Source organism: Myotis nattereri (genome assembly GCF_964212035.1).
Source record: "Myotis nattereri genome assembly, chromosome: 3".
NCBI classification, from domain to species: domain Eukaryota; kingdom Metazoa; phylum Chordata; class Mammalia; order Chiroptera; family Vespertilionidae; genus Myotis; species Myotis nattereri.
In genome coordinates this window covers 147,198,661-147,205,896 of record NC_138077.1, presented here as the reverse complement: position 1 = coordinate 147,205,896, position 7,236 = coordinate 147,198,661, and positions in this window count along the sequence as shown.

Below are 7,236 nucleotides of genomic sequence, written 5' to 3'. Positions count from 1 at the left end.
GGGTCAAAAGGCAGTTCTATTTTTAATATTTTGAGGAAACTCCATACTGCTTTCCACAGTGGCTGCACCAGTCTGCATTCCTACCAACAGTTCACAAGGGTTCCCTTTTCTCTGCATCCTCTCCAGCACTTGTTGTTTTGTTAATATATTGATGGTAGCCATTCTGGCTAGTATGAGGCGATATCTCACTGTGGTTTTAACTTGCATCTCTCTGATGATTAGTGATGTTGAACATTTTTTCATGTCTATCTGCCACCTGAATGTCTTCTTTAGAGAACTGTCTATTCACGTCCTTTGCCCATTTTTTAATTGGATGTCTGTCTTCCAATTGGTGTTGAGTTATCTAAGTTGTTTATATATTTTGGAAATTAACCCCTTGTCAGAGGTATCATTGGCAAATACTTCTTCCATTTCTCTTGCTGTGCTTTTTAGTTTGTAGTCCCACTTGTTTCTTTTTCCTTTACCTAGAAGATATATTAGCAAAAATATTGCTATGAGATAGCTAAGATTTTACTGATTATGTCTTCTAGGATTTTTATGGTCTCATAACTTACATCTTTTATCTATTTTGAGTTTATTCTTGTGTATGGTGTAAGTTGGTGGTCTAGTTTCATTTTTTTTTTTTGCATGTACCTGTCCAATTTCCCCAGCACCATTTATTGAATAGACTGTCTTTACTCCATTGTATGCTCTTGCATACTTTGTCAAATATTAATTGACCATAAAGGCACGGATTGATTTCTGGGCTCTCTATTGTGTTCCATTGATCTATATGCCTGTTCTTATGCTTGTACTAGGCTGTTTTGATTACAATGGCCTTGCAGTATAATTTGATATTTGGTATTGTGAGCCCTCCAACTTTGTTCTTCTTTCTCAAGATTGCTGGGGCTATTCAGGGTCTTTTATCATTCCACATACATTTTTGGAATATTTTTTCTAGATCTGTGAAATATGCCTTTGGCATTTTAATAAGGATTGGGTTGAATCTACAGATTGCTTTGGGTAGTATGAACATTTTAATGATGTTAATTCTTCCAATCCATGAAAACGGTGTATGTTTCCATTTATTTGTATCTTCTTCAATTTCGTTCTTCAATGTCCTACAGTTTACTGAGTACAGGTCTTTTACCTCCTTAAGTTTATTCTTATTTTCCTTTTGCAATGGTAAATGGGGTTGTTTTTTTGGTTTCTCTTTCTGATAGTTCATTAGTGGTGTGTAGAAATGCCATCAAACCCAGCATGTGTGGCTCAATAATCATGGTTCGAGTCCTAGTCAGGGCACATGTCTGGGTTGCAGGCTTAATCCCCAGTGAGGAGCATGCAGGAGGCAGCTAAGTGATGCTCTCTCTCTCATCCATCTTTCTATCTCTCCCTCTCCATTCTTCTCTAAAAACATAAAGAAATGCCATTGATTTCTGGATATTGATTTTATATCCTGCTATTTTACCAAATTCAATGATAAGATCTAGTAATATTTTTGGTGGCGTGTTTAGGGTTTTCTATATACAATGTTATCTGCAAATAATGAGAGTTTTACTTTCTCCTTTCCAATTTGGATGTCTTTTCTTTTCTGATCACTGTGGCTAGAACTTCCAGTACTATGCTGAATAAGAGTGGTGAAAACAGACACCCCTGTGTTGTTCCTGATCTTAAGGGAAATGCTTTTAGTTTTTGTCCATTGAGTATGATGTTGGCTGTAGGCTTTTTTTCATATATGGCCTTTATTATTTTGAGGTATGGTCACTCTGCTGAATTTTTAATCAGAAATGGGTGTTGGATTTTGTCTAATGCTTTTTCTGCAGCTATTGATACGACCATATGATTTTCATCCTTCATTTTGTTTATGAGATGTATCACATTTATTGATTTGCTAGTATCATAACAGCTTTGAATTCCTGGAATAAATCCCATTTGGTCATGGTGTATGATCTTTTTACTGTATTGCTGGATTTGATTTGCTAATATATTTTTACGAATTTTGGTATCGATGTTCATCAGAGATATTGGCCTATAACATTTTCTTTGTAGTGTCTTTCTCTGGCTTTGAAATTAGGATGTTGGCCTAATTTTAAAAGGAGCTTGGAAGTCTTCCCTCTTCTTGAATTTTATGGAATAGTTTGAGGAGGATAGGTGTTAGTTCTTTGGATGTTTGATAAAATTAGCCTGTGAAACCATCTGGTCCAAGACTTTTTTTTACTGTGAGTTGATTATTACTTCAATTTTATTAGTTGTTATTGGTCTAGTCAGGTTTTCTGCTTCTTCCTGACTTGAGTTTTGGAAGATTGTATGTTTGTAGGAATTTGTACATTTCACCCAGGTTATCCCATTTTTGGCATATAGTTGTTTATAATATTTAACAATTCTTTGTATTTATTTGTGATGTCAGTTGTTACTTCATCTCTTTCATTTCTGACTTATTTAGGTCCTCTCTCTTTGTTTCTTGATGAGTCTGGTTACAGGTTCATCAATCTTGTTTAACTTTTCAAAGAACCAGCTCTTGGTTTCATTGATCTTTTGTATTGGCTTTTTTTGTTTGTTTTTTAGTTTCTATGTTATTTATTTCTGCTCTGATATTTATTATTTCCTTCCTTTTACTTACTCTGGACTTTTTCTATTGTCTTTTCTCTAAATCTTTTAGGTGTATGGTTAGATTATTTCCTTGAACTTTTCAGCATTTCTTTAGGTAGGCCTATAATGCTATAAATTTCCCTCTTAGGACTGTCTCATAGATTTTGGGTTGCTGTGTGTTTGAAGGAGGAAATCTTAATCTAAACTTTGAATGGGAAGATGGCTCCAAATAGTGGGAAAGGCTCCAGAGGTTTGGGTGCTTTTAGCTCACCCATGGAAGAGGCATGGTATTGCTCGACAATACCAAAAAAGTAATACAGTCTATACTTCTAGAAGACCCTATATTGGTTGTACTCCTTTTCTATAATCACCAGAAACAGGCTGAAAAAATGAAACATGTACAGAAAAACTAACAAGAAATTTGAAATATAAAATGAATGAACAAGCAAAAATCACCAAATATTTGAGAAAATCAACACCACGAATGAAAGGCAAACTCAACAAAAAGAACTTGTTACCGAACTCAAGGTGTTACACGTTTGTCTTTAGACAGTTTTATTTACTTGAAGGTGATTTACATCCAAATCTGTTTCCCTAAAGGGAGACTTAGCCACTGTTTATATACCCTGTTTTGGTTAATTACATGTTGATTTCGTCTTTTTTTTTTTTTTTGCAGTTGGCTTAAATTTATTCAGTTTGGTTCCTGCCAAGCCCATCCAGTTACAGCTGCATCTGCAAAAAAGTCACTTAAAAACTCTTATCCAACATTTAGCAAAACTAGGATGTAGTAATAACTGCCCAGACCTCGAGACCATTGTCCTATCTGACAAACTAATCCCTGAGAAAGAAATAGAGCAAAAAGGAGACTTAAAAAATATATAATTAATATCCTAAGAAGGCCAAGAGGAAATCGTAGCCATGAACATAGCTTTAGAGTCAAATAGTATACTGGAAGATTGAGCTAAGGAATTCTCCCAGAGCACAGTGTAAAAGAGATAAAAAGTATAAAAGAAAAAAGTTAAGATAGATCCAGGAGTTCTAATATCCCCCTGAAGAAGTTCCACAGGGATATAATAGAAAGAACTTAAAAAATAAGCAAAGAAATAATAAAAATAAATATCCTAGAACTGAAAACAGACATGAGGCCAATAAGTGCTAGAAAGCATAAATGAAAAATAAAGATACATCATGGTGGACTTGCAGAATATGATGGATAAAAATGTTAAAATATCCACAAAAAATGAATCGGTATAAGATTACCCATGATACTGGATATAAGATGGAATACTGTTTTCAAAAGTCTAAGGCAGCGGTTCTCAACCTGTGGGTCGCGACCCCTTTGGCAGTCGAACGACCCTTTCACAGGGGTCGCCTAAGACCATCCTGCATATGAGATATTTACATTACATTTACAGTTGTGAAGTAGCAACGAAAATAATTTTATGGTTGGGTCACAACATCAGGAACTGTATTTAAAGGGCCAGAAGGTTGAGAACCATTCTAGCCCCTCTTAAATTAGAAAGAAATATATCCTCATATAAAGACTCAAAGAGCTTATTACCCATGAGCCCTACATTTAAAAGGTTCCTTGAGGCCTTATTAGAACAAAAGATACATAATTCCAGGAGGATAACTTGCATATATAAAACCATGAAGGGCAGAGAAATTAATAATAATTTAAGAGTTAAAACAAAAAGTATTGATTTAAAAATACTACAATAGTAGAATAGGTAATCCAGTGAGACAAAATGCAGATTGGTGGTTCCCAGGGGTCGAAAATAGGGGAGAACAGGGAGCAGCTACTAAATGTGTACAAGGTTTCCTGTTGGGGTAATAAAAGTATTTTAGAATTAGGTAGAGGTGACTGTTGTGTCATAGTACTAAATGTCACTTGATTGTTTATTTTTAAAGGTTAATTTCATATCAATTTACCTCAATTAAAAAAAATTTCCATGAAAAAAGCAATTAGTCCAGCTTGGAACTCAAACAATTATTATATACAAGTGTTTTTCTTTGAGGCAATCACTGTACTTTAGCATGCAGCAAAAGTGCTTTATGTGCTATTCAAGTAGAATATTAAAGCGATGTGCACTGAAAGGTCAAGATTTAATACAAGTAATAAATTTTTAAAGTAATATGGAAGCCAAATTTCAGGTGATAAAAAAAAAGGTTGCTGAAATGGGAAGGGAGTAAAGCATGCTAAGATTCTTGTGCTGTTGGAGAGAAAAGATACAGATACTGACTGAAGTAGATGCTAATTAAAATTAAGTTAGTATTTGTAAAACTTTTAAGGGTAAAAAAATTATTTTAAAAAGCCACTTAAAAATTCTTATCCAAAAATTTCTTATGTCTACACAAAAATTCCTACTAAATTATGTTAAATGATAAAATAAAAGTATTCCCATTATAATCAGAAGCAAAAGAGAAATGCCAGCTATCAATACTAATATTCTACATTGTACTGGAAATCCTTATTGATGTTAAGAAAACAAGAATTTGGAAAGCAAAGGTAAATGTCACAATTTGCAGATGATGTGATTTGCTACTTAGAAATTTCAAAAATATTAGAATAAGAGTTCAGTAATGATAGAGGATATAAATAAGACTGCCATACAGAGAATCAAGAGTTTCCCTTTATATCAGCAATATTCAGTTAGAAATTTTTTGGGAAAACTCATTCACAAATAGCAATAAACATTAAAATATATAAAAATGAAATTTTAAATGTTCAATTCTTTATAAAGAAAACTGTAAGACACCAAAAAATGATGCTAAATGGAAAACCACCATGTTCCTAAAAAAGAAAGACTCATTTTCCCATTTTCCACAAATTACTTTCTATAAATTCAATGTAGTTCCAAGCAAAATCCCCTTCAGTTTTCAAATGGAATTTGACAAGTGATTCTAAAATACACCTGGACAAGAACAATGCTTAAGAATAGTCGAACTTCATTTTAAAGAAGAAAAACAAGGAAAACACATCCCATAATGTATTTAAATTTGCTTTAAAATAATAGCTTACTCACTTAATCATTCAGTGAATATTGACTGGATGCATACAATATACCAGAACTCTTCTAGGAAAATGAAAGTGAATGAAACATACAACTCCCCCCACCCCCCTCAGAATTTATATATAGACTTCGGATTCTGATATGGGTAGATTAGGTAATTTCTATAAATCCTCTCTCACTGAGGTCAACTAAAAAAGTTGAATTAAAACAAAAAAAAACCCCATCATATGAGCATAAAAGAAATAAAAAGAGAGTAAAGAATTACTTAGTCAAACCCTCTTAAGAGAAGACAAGAAATCCAATGGGACTTCCCTGTAATGAAACCTTTCAAGTATGTTTGCTGAGGACATACCCTCCTACCTAGAAGAAAGCTATGAAACTCAGTTGCACTTTCGATGGCTTCATGGGGCTTGGAGAACTAAACCACATTCACAGGGTAAAAGCTGAACCAGAGATGTATGAGCCTTCCCATGCTCTTATAGCCTGACGTCAGGTCATCTTGATAGGCTAGGAAAACACAAACATTGAACCTGGATTAAGGTGTTCTAAACTGGTTGTACCTGGCAGAAGTAAATGAAAATCTTATTGGGAGAAGATACTATTCTAGACCTCAAAATAATTATACAGTAGTTTCTAAATATTAATATAAGGCACATAAGAAAACAAAACACCATGAACAAAAAGCAGAAAAAGCAATTATCAATAAACTCTGCCCCCAAATCATTTTAGATTCTGAAATTATCAGAAGCACAAGAATACAAAAATAATTATGTACACTATATTTAAAGAAACACCAGCCAACCAGACTACCAGAAACAATAAGAAACATATCTAAAAATGAATCCATGGAAATTCTAGATCTGAAAAATATAACCAAAATTAAAACCTAAGTTGATGGTGTTTAACGGTAGCTAAGAAAATAAGTAAACTGAAAGATCAAAAGAAACTATCTAAAATGTAGCACCAAGAGACAAAGATATAAAGAATGGATAAGAGAAGGTAAAAAACCTAGAGGACACAGTGAGAAGGATTTAATATACATCTAAGTGGAGTCCCTAACGAATGAGTGAGAGAAAATGAGGCAGAAAAAATAAAAGAGATAATGGCCAGGAAATTTCTAGAAGCTCAGCAGAGATCCCAACCCTGACTGTAATAAAAAGAAATTCCCGCCCTAACCAGTTTGGCTCAGTGGACAGAGCGTCGGCCTGTGGACTAAAGGATCCCAGTCCCAGGTTCGATTCTGGTCAAAGGCATGTACCTTGGTTGTGGGCACATCCCCAGTAGGGGGCGTGCAGGAGGCAGCTGATTGATGTTTCTCATCAATGTTTCTAACTCTCTATCCCAGTCCCTTCCTCTCTGTAAAAAAAATCAATAAAATATATTAAAAAAAAGAAATTCCCATTTAGATATACTGTAAATAAAACTTTAGAAAACTACAAATAAACATTAACAGCTTATTTAAAACTGAGCAACAGTTAACCTTGCAAAAATGAAGTAGAATATGGTAGAATAATATTTTCAATGATATGCAGGGGGAAAAATAACTGCCAATCCACATAGGAGCAAGTCACAAAAGAATACATGTAGTGTAATTCCATTTCTATTCAATACAACAACAGGCAAAACTAAACTGTTTATTCATAGATGGCCAAAC